The 17,500-nt window shown below is 46.0% G+C and overlaps 28 non-coding genes and 3 pseudogenes across 28 annotated transcripts in view; all 31 read right to left on the bottom strand.

Moving 5' to 3' along the window:
- Nucleotide 1, bottom strand: part of LOC139610622 (5S ribosomal RNA) — a 119-nt gene extending 118 nt beyond the window's left edge. Inside the window, exon 1 of the ribosomal RNA XR_011685928.1 lies at nt 1. This exon is cut by the window's left edge and continues 118 nt beyond it. This is a non-coding gene — a ribosomal RNA (5S ribosomal RNA).
- Nucleotides 2-273: 272 nt separating this feature from the next.
- LOC139610538 (5S ribosomal RNA) lies at nt 274-392 on the bottom strand. The gene has a single exon (XR_011685849.1). It is a non-coding gene; the product is annotated as a 5S ribosomal RNA (ribosomal RNA).
- Nucleotides 393-664: 272 nt separating this feature from the next.
- On the bottom strand, nt 665-783 carry LOC139610623 (5S ribosomal RNA). Its single transcript, XR_011685929.1, has one exon. It is a non-coding gene; the product is annotated as a 5S ribosomal RNA (ribosomal RNA).
- A 272-nt stretch (nt 784-1,055) lies between these two features.
- LOC139610624 (5S ribosomal RNA) lies at nt 1,056-1,174 on the bottom strand. Its single transcript, XR_011685930.1, has one exon. It is a non-coding gene; the product is annotated as a 5S ribosomal RNA (ribosomal RNA).
- Nucleotides 1,175-1,446: 272 nt separating this feature from the next.
- Nucleotides 1,447-1,565, bottom strand: LOC139610625 (5S ribosomal RNA). Its single transcript, XR_011685931.1, has one exon. It is a non-coding gene; the product is annotated as a 5S ribosomal RNA (ribosomal RNA).
- A 272-nt stretch (nt 1,566-1,837) lies between these two features.
- LOC139610626 (5S ribosomal RNA) lies at nt 1,838-1,956 on the bottom strand. Its single transcript, XR_011685932.1, has one exon. It is a non-coding gene; the product is annotated as a 5S ribosomal RNA (ribosomal RNA).
- Nucleotides 1,957-2,228: 272 nt separating this feature from the next.
- Nucleotides 2,229-2,347, bottom strand: LOC139610627 (5S ribosomal RNA). The gene has a single exon (XR_011685933.1). It is a non-coding gene; the product is annotated as a 5S ribosomal RNA (ribosomal RNA).
- Nucleotides 2,348-2,619: 272 nt separating this feature from the next.
- Nucleotides 2,620-2,738, bottom strand: LOC139610181 (5S ribosomal RNA). The gene has a single exon (XR_011685628.1). It is a non-coding gene; the product is annotated as a 5S ribosomal RNA (ribosomal RNA).
- Nucleotides 2,739-3,010: 272 nt separating this feature from the next.
- LOC139610357 (5S ribosomal RNA) lies at nt 3,011-3,119 on the bottom strand (annotated as a pseudogene).
- Nucleotides 3,120-3,391: 272 nt separating this feature from the next.
- On the bottom strand, nt 3,392-3,510 carry LOC139610095 (5S ribosomal RNA). The gene has a single exon (XR_011685543.1). It is a non-coding gene; the product is annotated as a 5S ribosomal RNA (ribosomal RNA).
- Nucleotides 3,511-3,782: 272 nt separating this feature from the next.
- On the bottom strand, nt 3,783-3,901 carry LOC139610291 (5S ribosomal RNA). Its single transcript, XR_011685735.1, has one exon. It is a non-coding gene; the product is annotated as a 5S ribosomal RNA (ribosomal RNA).
- A 280-nt stretch (nt 3,902-4,181) lies between these two features.
- LOC139610629 (5S ribosomal RNA) lies at nt 4,182-4,300 on the bottom strand. Its single transcript, XR_011685934.1, has one exon. It is a non-coding gene; the product is annotated as a 5S ribosomal RNA (ribosomal RNA).
- A 272-nt stretch (nt 4,301-4,572) lies between these two features.
- LOC139610630 (5S ribosomal RNA) lies at nt 4,573-4,691 on the bottom strand. The gene has a single exon (XR_011685935.1). It is a non-coding gene; the product is annotated as a 5S ribosomal RNA (ribosomal RNA).
- Nucleotides 4,692-4,963: 272 nt separating this feature from the next.
- Nucleotides 4,964-5,082, bottom strand: LOC139610082 (5S ribosomal RNA). Its single transcript, XR_011685530.1, has one exon. It is a non-coding gene; the product is annotated as a 5S ribosomal RNA (ribosomal RNA).
- Nucleotides 5,083-5,354: 272 nt separating this feature from the next.
- On the bottom strand, nt 5,355-5,473 carry LOC139610060 (5S ribosomal RNA). The gene has a single exon (XR_011685509.1). It is a non-coding gene; the product is annotated as a 5S ribosomal RNA (ribosomal RNA).
- A 280-nt stretch (nt 5,474-5,753) lies between these two features.
- Nucleotides 5,754-5,872, bottom strand: LOC139609978 (5S ribosomal RNA). The gene has a single exon (XR_011685431.1). It is a non-coding gene; the product is annotated as a 5S ribosomal RNA (ribosomal RNA).
- Nucleotides 5,873-6,144: 272 nt separating this feature from the next.
- On the bottom strand, nt 6,145-6,263 carry LOC139610050 (5S ribosomal RNA). Its single transcript, XR_011685499.1, has one exon. It is a non-coding gene; the product is annotated as a 5S ribosomal RNA (ribosomal RNA).
- A 280-nt stretch (nt 6,264-6,543) lies between these two features.
- On the bottom strand, nt 6,544-6,662 carry LOC139610631 (5S ribosomal RNA). Its single transcript, XR_011685936.1, has one exon. It is a non-coding gene; the product is annotated as a 5S ribosomal RNA (ribosomal RNA).
- A 272-nt stretch (nt 6,663-6,934) lies between these two features.
- LOC139610285 (5S ribosomal RNA) lies at nt 6,935-7,053 on the bottom strand. Its single transcript, XR_011685730.1, has one exon. It is a non-coding gene; the product is annotated as a 5S ribosomal RNA (ribosomal RNA).
- Nucleotides 7,054-7,325: 272 nt separating this feature from the next.
- LOC139610348 (5S ribosomal RNA) lies at nt 7,326-7,434 on the bottom strand (annotated as a pseudogene).
- Nucleotides 7,435-7,706: 272 nt separating this feature from the next.
- Nucleotides 7,707-7,825, bottom strand: LOC139610169 (5S ribosomal RNA). The gene has a single exon (XR_011685616.1). It is a non-coding gene; the product is annotated as a 5S ribosomal RNA (ribosomal RNA).
- A 272-nt stretch (nt 7,826-8,097) lies between these two features.
- On the bottom strand, nt 8,098-8,216 carry LOC139610632 (5S ribosomal RNA). Its single transcript, XR_011685937.1, has one exon. It is a non-coding gene; the product is annotated as a 5S ribosomal RNA (ribosomal RNA).
- A 272-nt stretch (nt 8,217-8,488) lies between these two features.
- Nucleotides 8,489-8,607, bottom strand: LOC139610634 (5S ribosomal RNA). Its single transcript, XR_011685940.1, has one exon. It is a non-coding gene; the product is annotated as a 5S ribosomal RNA (ribosomal RNA).
- A 272-nt stretch (nt 8,608-8,879) lies between these two features.
- LOC139610635 (5S ribosomal RNA) lies at nt 8,880-8,998 on the bottom strand. Its single transcript, XR_011685941.1, has one exon. It is a non-coding gene; the product is annotated as a 5S ribosomal RNA (ribosomal RNA).
- Nucleotides 8,999-9,270: 272 nt separating this feature from the next.
- LOC139610021 (5S ribosomal RNA) lies at nt 9,271-9,389 on the bottom strand. Its single transcript, XR_011685473.1, has one exon. It is a non-coding gene; the product is annotated as a 5S ribosomal RNA (ribosomal RNA).
- Nucleotides 9,390-9,661: 272 nt separating this feature from the next.
- On the bottom strand, nt 9,662-9,780 carry LOC139610636 (5S ribosomal RNA). Its single transcript, XR_011685942.1, has one exon. It is a non-coding gene; the product is annotated as a 5S ribosomal RNA (ribosomal RNA).
- Nucleotides 9,781-10,060: 280 nt separating this feature from the next.
- LOC139610400 (5S ribosomal RNA) lies at nt 10,061-10,169 on the bottom strand (annotated as a pseudogene).
- Nucleotides 10,170-16,098: 5,929 nt separating this feature from the next.
- On the bottom strand, nt 16,099-16,217 carry LOC139610637 (5S ribosomal RNA). Its single transcript, XR_011685943.1, has one exon. It is a non-coding gene; the product is annotated as a 5S ribosomal RNA (ribosomal RNA).
- Nucleotides 16,218-16,489: 272 nt separating this feature from the next.
- On the bottom strand, nt 16,490-16,608 carry LOC139610638 (5S ribosomal RNA). Its single transcript, XR_011685945.1, has one exon. It is a non-coding gene; the product is annotated as a 5S ribosomal RNA (ribosomal RNA).
- A 272-nt stretch (nt 16,609-16,880) lies between these two features.
- On the bottom strand, nt 16,881-16,999 carry LOC139610142 (5S ribosomal RNA). The gene has a single exon (XR_011685589.1). It is a non-coding gene; the product is annotated as a 5S ribosomal RNA (ribosomal RNA).
- Nucleotides 17,000-17,271: 272 nt separating this feature from the next.
- On the bottom strand, nt 17,272-17,390 carry LOC139610069 (5S ribosomal RNA). The gene has a single exon (XR_011685517.1). It is a non-coding gene; the product is annotated as a 5S ribosomal RNA (ribosomal RNA).
- Nucleotides 17,391-17,500: the final 110 nt, after the last annotated feature.

Raw genomic sequence — 17,500 nt, forward strand, 5'->3', positions numbered from 1 at the left:
CCGCAGAGCAAGTGACAACTACCCCCTTTATACATGATGATCCACACCATCACAGACATGGCTGTGTATGTCAAGCGCGGGTGTCTTTGCTCGACTTTCTTTCTTTCTTTCTTTCTCTCAACTTGTCAACTGTGTAATGTGATAATATGAAAGTGTGGTTTGTGCACTGTGAGCTGAACTGTCTGCACAGTGATTGACAGTTGAGCAGTGGCACAGTCAGTGCTGTTTACTGAAGCAGCAGCGTCCTCTGTTGTTTGCACAGAAAAGTGAAAAAGCTTACAGCACCTGGTATTCCCAGGCGGTCTCCCATCCAAGTACTAACCAGGCCCAACCCTGCTTAGCTTCCGAGATCGGACGAGATCGGGCGTGCTCAGGGTGGTATGGCCGTAAGCCGCAGAGCAAGTGACAACTACCCCCTTTATACATGATGATCCACACCATCACAGACATGGCTGTGTATGTCAAGCGCGGGTGTCTTTGCTCGACTTTCTTTCTTTCTTTCTTTCTCTCAACTTGTCAACTGTGTAATGTGATAATATGAAAGTGTGGTTTGTGCACTGTGAGCTGAACTGTCTGCACAGTGATTGACAGTTGAGCAGTGGCACAGTCAGTGCTGTTTACTGAAGCAGCAGCGTCCTCTGTTGTTTGCACAGAAAAGTGAAAAAGCTTACAGCACCTGGTATTCCCAGGCGGTCTCCCATCCAAGTACTAACCAGGCCCGACCCTGCTTAGCTTCCGAGATCGGACGAGATCGGGCGTGCTCAGGGTGGTATGGCCGTAAGCCGCAGAGCAAGTGACAACTACCCCCTTTATACATGATGATCCACACCATCACAGACATGGCTGTGTATGTCAAGCGCGGGTGTCTTTGCTCGACTTTCTTTCTTTCTTTCTTTCTCTCAACTTGTCAACTGTGTAATGTGATAATATGAAAGTGTGGTTTGTGCACTGTGAGCTGAACTGTCTGCACAGTGATTGACAGTTGAGCAGTGGCACAGTCAGTGCTGTTTACTGAAGCAGCAGCGTCCTCTGTTGTTTGCACAGAAAAGTGAAAAAGCTTACAGCACCTGGTATTCCCAGGCGGTCTCCCATCCAAGTACTAACCAGGCCCGACCCTGCTTAGCTTCCGAGATCGGACGAGATCGGGCGTGCTCAGGGTGGTATGGCCGTAAGCCGCAGAGCAAGTGACAACTACCCCCTTTATACATGATGATCCACACCATCACAGACATGGCTGTGTATGTCAAGCGCGGGTGTCTTTGCTCGACTTTCTTTCTTTCTTTCTTTCTCTCAACTTGTCAACTGTGTAATGTGATAATATGAAAGTGTGGTTTGTGCACTGTGAGCTGAACTGTCTGCACAGTGACTGCCAGTTGAGCAGTGGCACAGTCAGTGCTGTTTACTGAAGCAGCAGCGTCCTCTGTTGTTTGCACAGAAAAGTGAAAAAGCTTACAGCACCTGGTATTCCCAGGCGGTCTCCCATCCAAGTACTAACCAGGCCCGACCCTGCTTAGCTTCCGAGATCGGACGAGATCGGGCGTGCTCAGGGTGGTATGGCCGTAAGCCGCAGAGCAAGTGACAACTACCCCCTTTATACATGATGATCCACACCATCACAGACATGGCTGTGTATGTCAAGCGCGGGTGTCTTTGCTTGACTTTCTTTCTTTCTTTCTTTCTCTCAACTTGTCAACTGTGTAATGTGATAATATGAAAGTGTGGTTTGTGCACTGTGAGCTGAACTGTCTGCACAGTGATTGACAGTTGAGCAGTGGCACAGTCAGTGCTGTTTACTGAAGCAGCAGCGTCCTCTGTTGTTTGCACAGAAAAGTGAAAAAGCTTACAGCACCTGGTATTCCCAGGCGGTCTCCCATCCAAGTACTAACCAGGCCCGACCCTGCTTAGCTTCCGAGATCGGACGAGATCGGGCGTGCTCAGGGTGGTATGGCCGTAAGCCGCAGAGCAAGTGACAACTACCCCCTTTATACATGATGATCCACACCATCACAGACATGGCTGTGTATGTCAAGCGCGGGTGTCTTTGCTCGACTTTCTTTCTTTCTTTCTTTCTCTCAACTTGTCAACTGTGTAATGTGATAATATGAAAGTGTGGTTTGTGCACTGTGAGCTGAACTGTCTGCACAGTGATTGACAGTTGAGCAGTGGCACAGTCAGTGCTGTTTACTGAAGCAGCAGCGTCCTCTGTTGTTTGCACAGAAAAGTGAAAAAGCTTACAGCACCTGGTATTCCCAGGCGGTCTCCCATCCAAGTACTAACCAGGCCCGACCCTGCTTAGCTTCCGAGATCGGACGAGATCGGGCGTGCTCAGGGTGGTATGGCCGTAAGCCGCAGAGCAAGTGACAACTACCCCCTTTATACATGATGATCCACACCATCACAGACATGGCTGTGTATGTCAAGCGCGGGTGTCTTTGCTCGACTTTCTTTCTTTCTTTCTTTCTCTCAACTTGTCAACTGTGTAATGTGATAATATGAAAGTGTGGTTTGTGCACTGTGAGCTGAACTGTCTGCACAGTGATTGACAGTTGAGCAGTGGCACAGTCAGTGCTGTTTACTGAAGCAGCAGCGTCCTCTGTTGTTTGCACAGAAAAGTGAAAAAGCTTACAGCACCTGGTATTCCCAGGCGGTCTCCCACCCAAGTACTAACCAGGCCCGACCTTGCTTAGCTTCCGAGATCGGACGAGATCGGGCGTGCTCAGGGTGGTATGGCCGTAAGCCGCAGAGCAAGTGACAACTACCCCCTTTATACATGATGATCCACACCATCACAGACATGGCTGTGTATGTCAAGCGCGGGTGTCTTTGCTCGACTTTCTTTCTTTCTTTCTTTCTCTCAACTTGTCAACTGTGTAATGTGATAATATGAAAGTGTGGTTTGTGCACTGTGAGCTGAACTGTCTGCACAGTGATTGACAGTTGAGCAGTGGCACAGTCAGTGCTGTTTACTGAAGCAGCAGCGTCCTCTGTTGTTTGCACAGAAAAGTGAAAAAGCTTACAGCACCTGGTATTCCCAGGCGGTCTCCCATCCAAGTACTAACCAGGCCCGACCCTGCTTAGCTTCCGAGATCAGGCGTGCTCAGGGTGGTATGGCCGTAAGCCGCAGAGCAAGTGACAACTACCCCCTTTATACATGATGATCCACACCATCACAGACATGGCTGCGTATGTCAAGCGCGGGTGTCTTTGCTCGACTTTCTTTCTTTCTTTCTTTCTCTCAACTTGTCAACTGTGTAATGTGATAATATGAAAGTGTGGTTTGTGCACTGTGAGCTGAACTGTCTGCACAGTGATTGACAGTTGAGCAGTGGCACAGTCAGTGCTGTTTACTGAAGCAGCAGCGTCCTCTGTTGTTTGCACAGAAAAGTGAAAAAGCTTACAGCACCTGGTATTCCCAGGCGGTCTCCCATCCAAGTACTAAGCAGGCCCGACCCTGCTTAACTTCCGAGATCGGACGAGATCGGGCGTGCTCAGGGTGGTATGGCCGTAAGCCGCAGAGCAAGTGACAACTACCCCCTTTATACATGATGATCCACACCATCACAGACATGGCTGTGTATGTCAAGCGCGGGTGTCTTTGCTCGACTTTCTTTCTTTCTTTCTTTCTCTCAACTTGTCAACTGTGTAATGTGAAAATATGAAAGTGTGGTTTGTGCACTGTGAGCTGAACTGTCTGCACAGTGATTGACAGTTGAGCAGTGGCACAGTCAGTGCTGTTTACTGAAGCAGCAGCGTCCTCTGTTGTTTGCACAGAAAAGTGAAAAAGCTTACAGCACCTGGTATTCCCAGGCGGTCTCCCATCCAAGTACTAACCAGGCCCGACACTGCTTAGCTTCCTAGATCGGACGAGATCAGGCGTGCTCAGGGTGGTATGGCTGTAAGCCGGAGAGCAAGTGACAACTACCCCCTTTATACATGATGATCCACACCATCACAGACATGGCTGTGTACGTCAAGCGCGGGTGTCTTTGCTTGACTTTCTTTTTTTCTTTCTTTCTCTCAACTTGTCAACTTGTCAACTGTGTAATGTGATAATATGAAAGTGTGGTTTGTGCACTGTGAGCTGAACTGTCTGCACAGTGATTGACAGTTGAGCAGTGGCACAGTCAGTGCTGTTTACTGAAGCAGCAGCGTCCTCTGTTGTTTGCACAGAAAAGTGAAAAAGCTTACAGCACCTGGTATTCCCAGGCGGTCTCCCATCCAAGTACTAACCAGGCCCGACCCTGCTTAGCTTCCGAGATCGGACGAGATCGGGCGTGCTCAGGGTGGTATGGCCGTAAGCCGCAGAGAAAGTGACAACTACCCCCTTTATACATGATGATCCACACCATCACAGACATGGCTGTGTATGTCAAGCGCGGGTGTCTTTGCTCGACTTTCTTTCTTTCTTTCTTTCTCTCAACTTGTCAACTGTGTAATGTGATAATATGAAAGTGTGGTTTGTGCACTGTGAGCTGAACTGTCTGCACAGTGATTGACAGTTGAGCAGTGGCACAGTCAGTGCTGTTTACTGAAGCAGCAGCGTCCTCTGTTGTTTGCACAGAAAAGTGAAAAAGCTTACAGCACCTGGTATTCCCAGGCGGTCTCCCATCCAAGTACTAACCAGGCCCGACCCTGCTTAGCTTCCGAGATCGGACGAGATCGGGCGTGCTCAGGGTGGTATGGCCGTAAGCCGCAGAGCAAGTGACAACTACCCCCTTTATACATGATGATCCACACCATCACAGACATGGCTGTGTATGTCAAGCGCGGGTGTCTTTGCTCGACTTTCTTTCTTTCTTTCTTTCTCTCAACTTGTCAACTGTGTAATGTGATAATATGAAAGTGTGGTTTGTGCACTGTGAGCTGAACTGTCTGCACAGTGACTGCCAGTTGAGCAGTGGCACAGTCAGTGCTGTTTACTGAAGCAGCAGCGTCCTCTGTTGTTTGCACAGAAAAGTGAAAAAGCTTACAGCACCTGGTATTCCCAGGCGGTCTCCCATCCAAGTACTAACCAGGTCCGACCCTGCTTAGCTTCCGAGATCGGACGAGATCGGGCGTGCTCAGGGTGGTATGGCCGTAAGCCGCAGAGCAAGTGACAACTACCCCCTTTATACATGATGATCCACACCATCACAGACATGGCTGTGTATGTCAAGCGCGGGTGTCTTTGCTTGACTTTCTTTCTTTCTTTCTTTCTCTCAACTTGTCAACTGTGTAATGTGATAATATGAAAGTGTGGTTTGTGCACTGTGAGCTGAACTGTCTGCACAGTGATTGACAGTTGAGCAGTGGCACAGTCAGTGCTGTTTACTGAAGCAGCAGCGTCCTCTGTTGTTTGCACAGAAAAGTGAAAAAGCTTACAGCACCTGGTATTCCCAGGCGGTCTCCCATCCAAGTACTAACCAGGCCCGACCCTGCTTAGCTTCCGAGATCGGACGAGATCGGGCGTGCTCAGAGTGGTATGGCCGTAAGCCGCAGAGCAAGTCACAACTACCCCCTTTATACATGATGATCCACACCATCACAGACATGGCTGTGTATGTCAAGCGCGGGTGTCTTTGCTTGACTTTCTTTCTTTCTTTCTTTCTCTCAACTTGTCAACTTGTCAACTGTGTAATGTGATAATATGAAAGTGTGGTTTGTGCACTGTGAGCTGAACTGTCTGCACAGTGATTGACAGTTGAGCAGTGGCACAGTCAGTGCTGTTTACTGAAGCAGCAGCGTCCTCTGTTGTTTGCACAGAAAAGTGAAAAAGCTTACAGCACCTGGTATTCCCAGGCGGTCTCCCACCCAAGTACTAACCAGGCCCGACCCTGCTTAGCTTCCGAGATCGGACGAGATCGGGCGTGCTCAGGGTGGTATGGCCGTAAGCCGCAGAGCAAGTGACAACTACCCCCTTTATACATGATGATCCACACCATCACAGACATGGCTGTGTATGTCAAGCGCGGGTGTCTTTGCTCGACTTTCTTTCTTTCTTTCTTTCTCTCAACTTGTCAACTGTGTAATGTGATAATATGAAAGTGTGGTTTGTGCACTGTGAGCTGAACTGTCTGCACAGTGATTGACAGTTGAGCAGTGGCACAGTCAGTGCTGTTTACTGAAGCAGCAGCGTCCTCTGTTGTTTGCACAGAAAAGTGAAAAAGCTTACAGCACCTGGTATTCCCAGGCGGTCTCCCATTCAAGTACTAACCAGGCCCGACCCTGCTTAGCTTCCGAGATCGGACGAGATCGGGCGTGCTCAGGGTGGTATGGCCGTAAGCCGCAGAGCAAGTGACAACTACCCCCTTTATACATGATGATCCACACCATCACAGACATGGCTGTGTATGTCAAGCGCGGGTGTCTTTGCTCGACTTTCTTTCTTTCTTTCTTTCTCTCAACTTGTCAACTTGTCAACTGTGTAATGTGAAAATATGAAAGTGTGGTTTGTGCACTGTGAGCTGAACTGTCTGCACAGTGATTGACAGTTGAGCAGTGGCACAGTCAGTGCTGTTTACTGAAGCAGCAGCGTCCTCTGTTGTTTGCACAGAAAAGTGAAAAAGCTTACAGCACCTGGTATTCCCAGGCGGTCTCCCATCCAAGTACTAACCAGGCCCGACCCTGCTTAGCTTCCGAGATCGGACGAGATCGGGCGTGCTCAGGGTGGTATGGCCGTAAGCCGCAGAGCAAGTGACAACTACCCCCTTTATACATGATGATCCACACCATCACAGACATGGCTGTGTATGTCAAGCGCGGGTGTCTTTGCTCGACTTTCTTTCTTTCTTTCTTTCTCTCAACTTGTCAACTGTGTAATGTGATAATATGAAAGTGTGGTTTGTGCACTGTGAGCTGAACTGTCTGCACAGTGATTGACAGTTGAGCAGTGGCACAGTCAGTGCTGTTTACTGAAGCAGCAGCGTCCTCTGTTGTTTGCACAGAAAAGTGAAAAAGCTTACAGCACCTGGTATTCCCAGGCGGTCTCCCACCCAAGTACTAACCAGGACCGACCTTGCTTAGCTTCCGAGATCGGACGAGATCGGGCGTGCTCAGGTTGGTATGGCCGTAAGCCGCAGAGCAAGTGACAACTACCCCCTTTATACATGATGATCCACACCATCACAGACATGGCTGTGTATGTCAAGCGCGGGTGTCTTTGCTCGACTTTCTTTCTTTCTTTCTTTCTCTCAACTTGTCAACTGTGTAATGTGATAATATGAAAGTGTGGTTTGTGCACTGTGAGCTGAACTGTCTGCACAGTGATTGACAGTTGAGCAGTGGCACAGTCAGTGCTGTTTACTGAAGCAGCAGCGTCCTCTGTTGTTTGCACAGAAAAGTGAAAAAGCTTACAGCACCTGGTATTCCCAGGCGGTCTCCCATCCAAGTACTAACCAGGCCCGACCCTGCTTAGCTTCCGAGATCGGGCGTGCTCAGGGTGGTATGGCCGCAAGCCGCAGAGCAAGTGACAACTACCCCCTTTATACATGATGATCCACACCATCACAGACATGGCTGCGTATGTCAAGCGCGGGTGTCTTTGCTCGACTTTCTTTCTTTCTTTCTTTCTCTCAACTTGTCAACTGTGTAATGTGATAATATGAAAGTGTGGTTTGTGCACTGTGAGCTGAACTGTCTGCACAGTGATTGACAGTTGAGCAGTGGCACAGTCAGTGCTGTTTACTGAAGCAGCAGCGTCCTCTGTTGTTTGCACAGAAAAGTGAAAAAGCTTACAGCACCTGGTATTCCCAGGCGGTCTCCCATCCAAGTACTAACCAGGCCCGACCCTGCTTAGCTTCCGAGATCGGACAAGATCGGGCGTGCTCAGGGTGGTATGGCCGTAAGCCGCAGAGCAAGTGACAACTACCCCCTTTATACATGATGATCCACACCATCACAGACATGGCTGTGTATGTCAAGCGCGGGTGTCTTTGCTCGACTTTCTTTCTTTCTTTCTTTCTCTCAACTTGTCAACTGTGTAATGTGATAATATGAAAGTGTGGTTTGTGCACTGTGAGCTGAACTGTCTGCACAGTGATTGACAGTTGAGCAGTGGCACAGTCAGTGCTGTTTACTGAAGCAGCAGCGTCCTCTGTTGTTTGCACAGAAAAGTGAAAAAGCTTACAGCACCTGGTATTCCCAGGCGGTCTCCCATCCAAGTACTAACCAGGCCCGACCCTGCTTAGCTTCCGAGATCGGACGAGATCGGGCGTGCTCAGGGTGGTATGGCCGTAAGCCGCAGAGCAAGTGACAACTACCCCCTTTATACATGATGATCCACACCATCACAGACATGGCTGTGTATGTCAAGCGCGGGTGTCTTTGCTCGACTTTCTTTCTTTCTTTCTTTCTCTCAACTTGTCAACTGTGTAATGTGATAATATGAAAGTGTGGTTTGTGCACTGTGAGCTGAACTGTCTGCACAGTGATTGACAGTTGAGCAGTGGCACAGTCAGTGCTGTTTACTGAAGCAGCAGCGTCCTCTGTTGTTTGCACAGAAAAGTGAAAAAGCTTACAGCACCTGGTATTCCCAGGCGGTCTCCCATCCAAGTACTAACCAGGCCCGACCCTGCTTAGCTTCCGAGATCGGACGAGATCGGGCGTGCTCAGGGTGGTATGGCCGTAAGCCGCAGAGCAAGTGACAACTACCCCCTTTATACATGATGATCCACACCATCACAGACATGGCTGTGTATGTCAAGCGCGGGTGTCTTTGCTTGACTTTCTTTCTTTCTTTCTTTCTCTCAACTTGTCAACTGTGTAATGTGATAATATGAAAGTGTGGTTTGTGCACTGTGAGCTGAACTGTCTGCACAGTGATTGACAGTTGAGCAGTGGCACAGTCAGTGCTGTTTACTGAAGCAGCAGCGTCCTCTGTTGTTTGCACAGAAAAGTGAAAAAGCTTACAGCACCTGGTATTCCCAGGCGGTCTCCCATCCAAGTACTAACCAGGCCCGACCCTGCTTAGCTTCCGAGATCGGACGAGATCGGGCGTGCTCAGGGTGGTATGGCCGTAAGCCGCAGAGCAAGTGACAACTACCCCCTTTATACATGATGATCCACACCATCACAGACATGGCTGTGTATGTCAAGCGCGGGTGTCTTTGCTCGACTTTCTTTCTTTCTTTCTTTCTCTCAACTTGTCAACTGTGTAATGTGATAATATGAAAGTGTGGTTTGTGCACTGTGAGCTGAACTGTCTGCACAGTGATTGACAGTTGAGCAGTGGCACAGTCAGTGCTGTTTACTGAAGCAGCAGCGTCCTCTGTTGTTTGCACAGAAAAGTGAAAAAGCTTACAGCACCTGGTATTCCCAGGCGGTCTCCCATCCAAGTACTAACCAGGCCCCACCCTGCTTAGCTTCCGAGATCGGACGAGATCGGGCGTGCTCAGGGTGGTATGGCCGTAAGCCGCAGAGCAAGTGACAACTACCACCTTTATACATGATGACCCACACCATCACAGACATGGCTGTGTTTGTCAAGCGCGGGTGTCTTTGCTCGACTTTCTTTCTTTCTTTCTTTCTCTCAACTTGTCAACTGTGTAATGTGATAATATGAAAGTGTGGTTTGTGCACTGTGAGCTGAACTGTCTGCACAGTGATTGACAGTTGAGCAGTGGCACAGTCAGTGCTGTTTACTGAAGCAGCAGCGTCCTCTGTTGTTTGCACAGAAAAGTGAAAAAGCTTACAGCACCTGGTATTCCCAGGCGGTCTCCCATCCAAGTACTAACCAGGCCCGACCCTGCTTAGCTTCCGAGATCGGACGAGATCGGGCGTGCTCAGGGTGGTATGGCCGTAAGCCGCAGAGCAAGTGACAACTACCCCCTTTATACATGATGATCCACACCATCACAGACATGGCTGTGTATGTCAAGCGCGGGTGTCTTTGCTCGACTTTCTTTCTTTCTTTCTTTCTCTCAACTTGTCAACTTGTCAACTGTGTAATGTGAAAATATGAAAGTGTGGTTTGTGCACTGTGAGCTGAACTGTCTGCACAGTGATTGACAGTTGAGCAGTGGCACAGTCAGTGCTGTTTACTGAAGCAGCAGCGTCCTCTGTTGTTTGCACAGAAAAGTGAAAAAGCTTACAGCACCTGGTATTCCCAGGCGGTCTCCCATCCAAGTACTAACCAGGCCCGACCCTGCTTAGCTTCCGAGAACGGGCGTGCTCAGGGTGGTATGGCCGTAAGCCGCAGAGCAAGTGACAACTACCCCCTTTATACATGATGATCCACACCATCACAGACATGGCTGTGTATGTCAAGCGCGGGTGTCTTTGCTCGACTTTCTTTCTTTCTTTCTTTCTCTCAACTTGTCAACTGTGTAATGTGATAATATGAAAGTGTGGTTTGTGCACTGTGAGCTGAACTGTCTGCACAGTGATTGACAGTTGAGCAGTGGCACAGTCAGTGCTGTTTACTGAAGCAGCAGCGTCCTCTGTTGTTTGCACAGAAAAGTGAAAAAGCTTACAGCACCTGGTATTCCCAGGCGGTCTCCCATCCAAGTACTAACCAGGCCCCACCCTGCTTAGCTTCCGAGATCGGACGAGATCGGGCGTGCTTTTTTTTTTTTTTTTTTTCTTTTATTATGAAAATATACAAAGCTTTTCAGAACACAATATTTACATATACATACACATTAACAACAAAACAAAGCACAAAGGATAAAAATCATAAATTAATATGAAATCTACCTCCATCATCAATAGAAATAAGGCTACTGCCTTGCACAAAAAACTCCTCAAACAAACTCCTACTCAAAAAGTTCCATCGCAAAGCAACATCTTTCCTTAATACCGATACAAACAAAGCTAACACTTCTATCCTCTTCCCTTCAAAATGTGCTAAATTTCTCCTTAGCCATACTGCATATCTAGCATGACTTAATACAAAATTAAACAAATTAACATTCACAGTTTTTGATGTTTTACTTGAACCAAAAAAGAAAACTTTCTTCCAATCATTCGCTATCAGATCTAATTTCCAATTGTTTTTGATCAGGGTTATTAGTTTCAATTGAAAGTTCTTTAATTCCTTGCATTCAAAAAACAAATGCATCAGTGTTTCAGGATCTGATTTACAAACATCACAAAACCGATCTACATTTTTATTAATTTGGTGAATGACCACATTCGTGTATATTCTGTTATGTCTGAGTTTGAAGTCCAAATTTTCACAGTCTATGCTATTGTACTTGACATGTAAATTTTTCCAAATTTCTTTCACATTCAGATCCTGAAATACCTTCAACCAAACATTTTCTGATGCTGGGGTCTTGATTTCTTTCATCAGCATCAACGTGTACAACATCTTTACTTTTATTTTATTAAAGAGCATTTTCCCATCAATCTGATCAATGTACAGATCTGGTAGCTCACTCTTTCCTACCTGAACTGTTTCCCTCTCTATTGTTTTAATCCATATATCCGGTAAGCTTCCTTTTATGCACTTAATCACATTATCCACCTTAGTTCTACCTACCTCCTCGTCTATCTCCACAACACTGTCAAAAATGGCTCTATTTGGCAAGAAGCCAGGCACATACTCATAAGCAAAATCTCTCACTTGTTTTAATCCTGCTTGTATGAAAACTTTGTCATACAAAACATTCCCACTGTTTTTTATTTGTGGATTCATAAATACTGGCTGATCTAATATTTGATTTATTGTTTTGCAGTCATATTTCAGGTGCTCAATGAAATCTGCCCAAGCTAGAAATACCTCTTGATAAAACACAGGAAGATTTTCCAACATATTCTTTCTGAATCTCATAAAGATCCCACTGTCCCCACATCCTCCACTTTTACACAGAAAATCCTTAAAGAACCCTTTCCAACCATACTCCTCCTTACCATATAGATATTTTTTAACCACCTTTATTCTCAATGCTTTTCGTTTAACATCTAAGTCCATCAGTTTTAGCCCTCCCTCTCCATACCCTGCTATTAATGTCTTCATAGATATTTTAACTCCTTTTCCTCTCCACAGAAACTTACTTATTACAGCTCTCACCTCATTCAAAACCCACTCAGGGAGATCTAGAGCTCCCATCACATAATTAAATTTTGATAGAAGCAATGAGTTAATGACTACAACCTTACCTTTTAATCGCAGCCCTCTCATAGACCACAAATTTAATAATTGTTTAACTTTATTCAATATACCAGTCCATGTGGCATCTCTCGCTTCCTTACTCTGTACTCCTATGTTCACACCCAATATTTTAATGAAGTCTCTCGTTATCTTTAAAGGAATTTCACACTCTTCTGGATTTGTATGCCCTACACACATAATTTCTGATTTTTCTATGTTTACTTTTGCTCCTGATGCTCTCCCATATGTTTCAACATGTTTCATTATTCCTTTTACACTTTCTATGGTTCTGACAGTAAAGGTTGTATCGTCAGCAAATTGATGAATTAGACTATTTGTGCTATATGGTATTTGAATGCTTTGTAAAGAAATGTCTTTTTTACATAGTGTTGCCAATGGTTCTGCTGCTAAAGAATAGAGCAAGGCTGAAAGAGGACAGCCTTGTCTGACTGACCGTTGTACTGGGAAAACATCAGTGAGCATACCATTTATTTTCACACAACTTTTAGCATTTGCATATAGCAACATTATCCAATTAACAAACCTATCCCCAAAACCAAATTTGCCCAAAACCTGTTCTAAATACCCATGTTCAACCCTATCAAAAGCTTTATTTAAGTCTAAATTCAGGACTAGACCACCCTCACCATCATTATTCATACTATTGACTACATCTCTAATTGTACATATGACATCAGTGATGTCCCTACCTGGTATACTATAAGCTTGTGTTGGTGCTATTATTTCTCCTACCACGTCCCTCAATCTATTGGCTAAAGCTTTTGTTAAAATCTTGTAGTCCGAGTTCAACAGACTTAAAGGCCTGTAATTTTCTAATTTAAACGGACTCCCTCTTTTTTTAAACAAGATAGTAATAACCCCTGTTGCCATTGACTCTGGAACCGTTTTCCTTTCCTCCATACACTTATACACTTTCAACAGTATTGGCACCAATATATCAGAAAAAACCTTATAAAATTCATGTGTCAGGCCATCTGAACCTGGACTCTTGCTGGATTTCATTTGCTCTATAGCTATTTTAATTTCATCAATTGTCAAATCATCGTCACACATTTGTTTACTTTCATCTGATATTCTGGCATCAACAGTATCTAATATCTCATCCACACATTCCTGCACTATACCTTCCTTTTGAAACAGTTTTGCATAAAAAGCTTCCACTACCTCCAAAATGCCTACAAAATCTGTCACTCTCTCTCCATTCTCACTTTCTAGCTCCGTTATATAAGACTTTACCTGTTTACTTTTCTCCAAGTTGAGAAAGAAGTTTGTACACTTTTCTCCCTCAACTGCATACTGAGCCCTACTTCTGATAACTGCTCCCTCATATTTTTCTCTCTCATAATATTCTATCTCACCTTCTAATTTCATAAAGTATGTCCTATCCCGATTCGGATCCTCCTCCAGTCTTTCCAGCTCTTTTATTAATTTTTCTTTCACTTCATTTTCCTCTTTCTTTTTCACAAAGTTCCTCTTTTTTGCAAATCTAATACTTGTTCTTTTTATTTTATTCTTCATCTGTTCCCACCATAAACAAACATCGTCTTCAAATAAAGTATTTTCTTGCTCATTTTTTATAAGTCTTGAAATAATTTTTCTATATTCCTCCTCTTTTAACAAACAAGAGTTTAAACACCAAACCCCCCCTCCCCTCCCTTCACATCTCACCCCAAAACCAAAAGTTAAAGCAGCATGATCACTTAAACCCAAAAACTTATATTTTACATTCAAGACCCAACTCAAAATATTTCTTTTAATCAAAACTAAATCTATTCTGCTTTGTTTCACTTTTCCCAAAACCATTTGCTTTCTTGAGTATTCTCTCCTGTTTGGATACATATCCCTCCATACATCAACTAAATCTTCCTTATTCATAACATCAAATAAAACACTCCTTGAAGTATCGTTTCTGAAATTAACACTGCTGGACCCATCCAGCCTTGTACACCATAAATTAAAATCACCAACCAAAATACATCTCTCAGTACAAAAAGTCCTCAAATTATCAAACATTTCTCTTCTTTCCTTTTCAATATTTGGTGCATAGACATTAATTAATCTAAACCTAATGTTACAAAAATTAAATTCAATGACAAGCAACCTCCCTTTGTCATCTTTGTGGACTACCTGTATGTCAGTCAATGTCTCCTCTTTTACCAAGATAGCAACACCACATGCTCTGTGACTCATATTATTTGCAATAATTTTGCCTCTCCACAGTGAGCTGATATCTTTAAAAACTTCGTCAGTCCAGTGAGTCTCTTGCAGGCACAGTACTTCTGCTTTTATGGCATTAAATACCAACTCCGCTTTCGTTTTTCCTCTTAGACCGTTACAGTTAAACGAAGCAATATGCAACATAAGGCATAAAACAAAAAAGAATAGCAGAGCAGCAGCCATACCTCTACTTTTTAACCTTCATCTTCTCCTTTTCCTTCGCCCTCTTCTTTCTCTTCAGCTGTCTGATGGTCTCTGCGCTGACGTCCATCCCCTCCTCGCCCTCAGACCCGTCCGACACAGCTTTCCCGTCTTTTTCATTTGCTGCCCGCGTTCCAAAGCCAGCATAATTGTCTGGATTTTGTGGTGCTGGATTATCAGAGTCTCTCCCTCCTTCGTCTCCTCTCGATTCCCCACAGTCACGGTTTCCCTCCTCGTGGGTCTCTCCGGTCATTCCCGGCTCCTCCCTCTCGACGCCGCCTCTCCGTCCATCCTCCTCTCTCCCCGTATCGGCGCCGTCCTCCGCCTCTCTCTCCTCCTCGTCAGAGACGTCGGAGTATGACGGCTCTTCGGCGTCCTCCCCCGGCTCTCCACACACACACAGGGAGATCTTTTCTTTGCACAGAGCACATTTCCCCTCCGCATCACACTCTCGTGCGTAATGCCCCTGTTTCCCACATTTAAAACAAATAAAAGTGGGACAGTCTCTGACAATGTGGCCAGGCTGTATACACAAGCGGCAAACTTTAACTTGCCTGTCATGGATGACGCGGAAGTGCTCCGCTCCGCTTACCGTCTCAAACTTAGTGGAATATGGCAATGATTTCACAGCGTCTGTGAAACGGACCTTTAAAAACCTCGTCCCATCAGCGATGTCCGTCCCTGGCCACATCCTCCTCTTAATGGACGAGACCGCAGTGACTCCCCAGTCCTGTAGTTTTGCCAATATTTCCTCATCCTCTATGTAAGTGGGCAGATTAATGAATGAGACGACCATTTCATTGTTACCCAGTTCTTTCGCCATCAGTCTGTTGTTCCCAATTCTCAGTCCGTCCATCAGCTTTTTCTTCCCGCTTTCCTCTTTCATCGTCAGCTCGTATGACTTTGGCGTCTTAAAACGGCAGCCAAGCACTTCTCCACACTCCGCCCTCACTTTTCTCAGCATGTCCATCATCGTTGTTCTCTCCTCTCCTTCTATTTCCAACATGATTGTCAGTCTCTTTTCGTACATTTTCTTCTGTTTTTCCGCACTCGCGGGCATTCTCTTCTCCGTCGTCTTTTCCGTTCCTTTGTCTGTCACCGTTGGATCCATTTGAATGATTTTTTAAACACAAAGAGTCCCCCAGACAGCAAAAGCTGTCGGGGGATGTAACCCACAAATTAAATACTAAACTAAAAAATTACAAACCAGCAAAAACCAAGGCTGAAAACGATCCAAAAAAACACGGACTGATTGACTGTCGTGAACGTACGGCGTGCTCCTCCTCTGTGCGTGCTCAGGGTGGTATGGCCGTAAGCCGCAGAGCAAGTGACAACTACCCCCTTTATACATGATGATCCACACCATCACAGACATGGCTGTGTATGTCAAGCGCGGGTGTCTTTGCTCGACTTTCTTTCTTTCTTTCTTTCTCTCAACTTGTCAACTGTGTAATGTGATAATATGAAAGTGTGGTTTGTGCACTGTGAGCTGAACTGTCTGCACAGTGATTGACAGTTGAGCAGTGGCACAGTCAGTGCTGTTTACTGAAGCAGCAGCGTCCTCTGTTGTTTGCACAGAAAAGTGAAAAAGCTTACAGCACCTGGTATTCCCAGGCGGTCTCCCATCCAAGTACTAACCAGGCCCGACCCTGCTTAGCTTCCGAGATCGGACGAGATCGGGCGTGCTCAGGGTGGTATGGCCGTAAGCCGCAGAGAAAGTGACAACTACCCCCTTTATACATGATGATCCACACCATCACAGACATGGCTGTGTATGTCAAGCGCGGGTGTCTTTGCTCGACTTTCTTTCTTTCTTTCTTTCTCTCAACTTGTCAACTGTGTAATGTGATAATATGAAAGTGTGGTTTGTGCACTGTGAGCTGAACTGTCTGCACAGTGATTGACAGTTGAGCAGTGGCACAGTCAGTGCTGTTTACTGAAGCAGCAGCGTCCTCTGTTGTTTGCACAGAAAAGTGAAAAAGCTTACAGCACCTGGTATTCCCAGGCGGTCTCCCATCCAAGTACTAACCAGGCCCGACCCTGCTTAGCTTCCGAGATCGGACGAGATCGGGCGTGCTCAGGGTGGTATGGCCGTAAGCCGCAGAGCAAGTGACAACTACCCCCTTTATACATGATGATCCACACCATCACAGACATGGCTGTGTATGTCAAGCGCGGGTGTCTTTGCTCGACTTTCTTTCTTTCTTTCTTTCTCTCAACTTGTCAACTGTGTAATGTTATAATATGAAAGTGTGGTTTGTGCACTGTGAGCTGAACTGTCTGCACAGTGACTGCCAGTTGAGCAGTGGCACAGTCAGTGCTGTTTACTGAAGCAGCAGCGTCCTCTGTTGTTTGCACAGAAAAGTGAAAAAGCTTACAGCACCTGGTATTCCCAGGCGGTCTCCCATCCAAGTACGAACCAGGCCCGACCCTGCTTAGCTTCCGAGATCGGACGAGATCGGGCGTGCTCAGGGTGGTATGGCCGTAAGCCGCAGAGCAAGTGACAACTACCCCCTTTATACATGATGATCCACACCATCACAGACATGGCTGTGTATGTCAAGCGCGGGTGTCTTTGCTTGACTTTCTTTCTTTCTTTCTTTCTCTCAACTTGTCAACTGTGTAATGTGATAATATGAAAGTGTGGTTTGTGCACTGTGAGCTGAACTGTCTGCACAGTGATTGACAGTTGAGCAGTGGCACAGTCAGTGCTGTTTACTGAAGCAGCAGCGTCCTCTGTTGTTTGCACAGAAAAGTGAAAAAGCTTACAGCACCTGGTATTCCCAGGCGGTCTCCCATCCAAGTACTAACCAGGCCCGACCCTGCTTAGCTTCCGAGATCGGACGAGATCGGGCGTGCCCAGAGTGGTATGGCCGTAAGCCGCAGAGCAAGTCACAACTACCCCCTTTATACATGATGATCCACACCATCACAGACATGGCTGTGTATGTCAAGCGCGGGTGTCTTTGCTTGACTTTCTTTCTTTCTTTC

This window comes from Trachinotus anak, unplaced genomic scaffold, assembly GCF_046630095.1.
Source record: "Trachinotus anak isolate AG129_WGS33_773 ecotype Australia unplaced genomic scaffold, CSIRO_AGI_Tana_v1 ptg000026l, whole genome shotgun sequence".
Taxonomy (NCBI): Eukaryota; Metazoa; Chordata; class Actinopteri; order Carangiformes; family Carangidae; genus Trachinotus; species Trachinotus anak.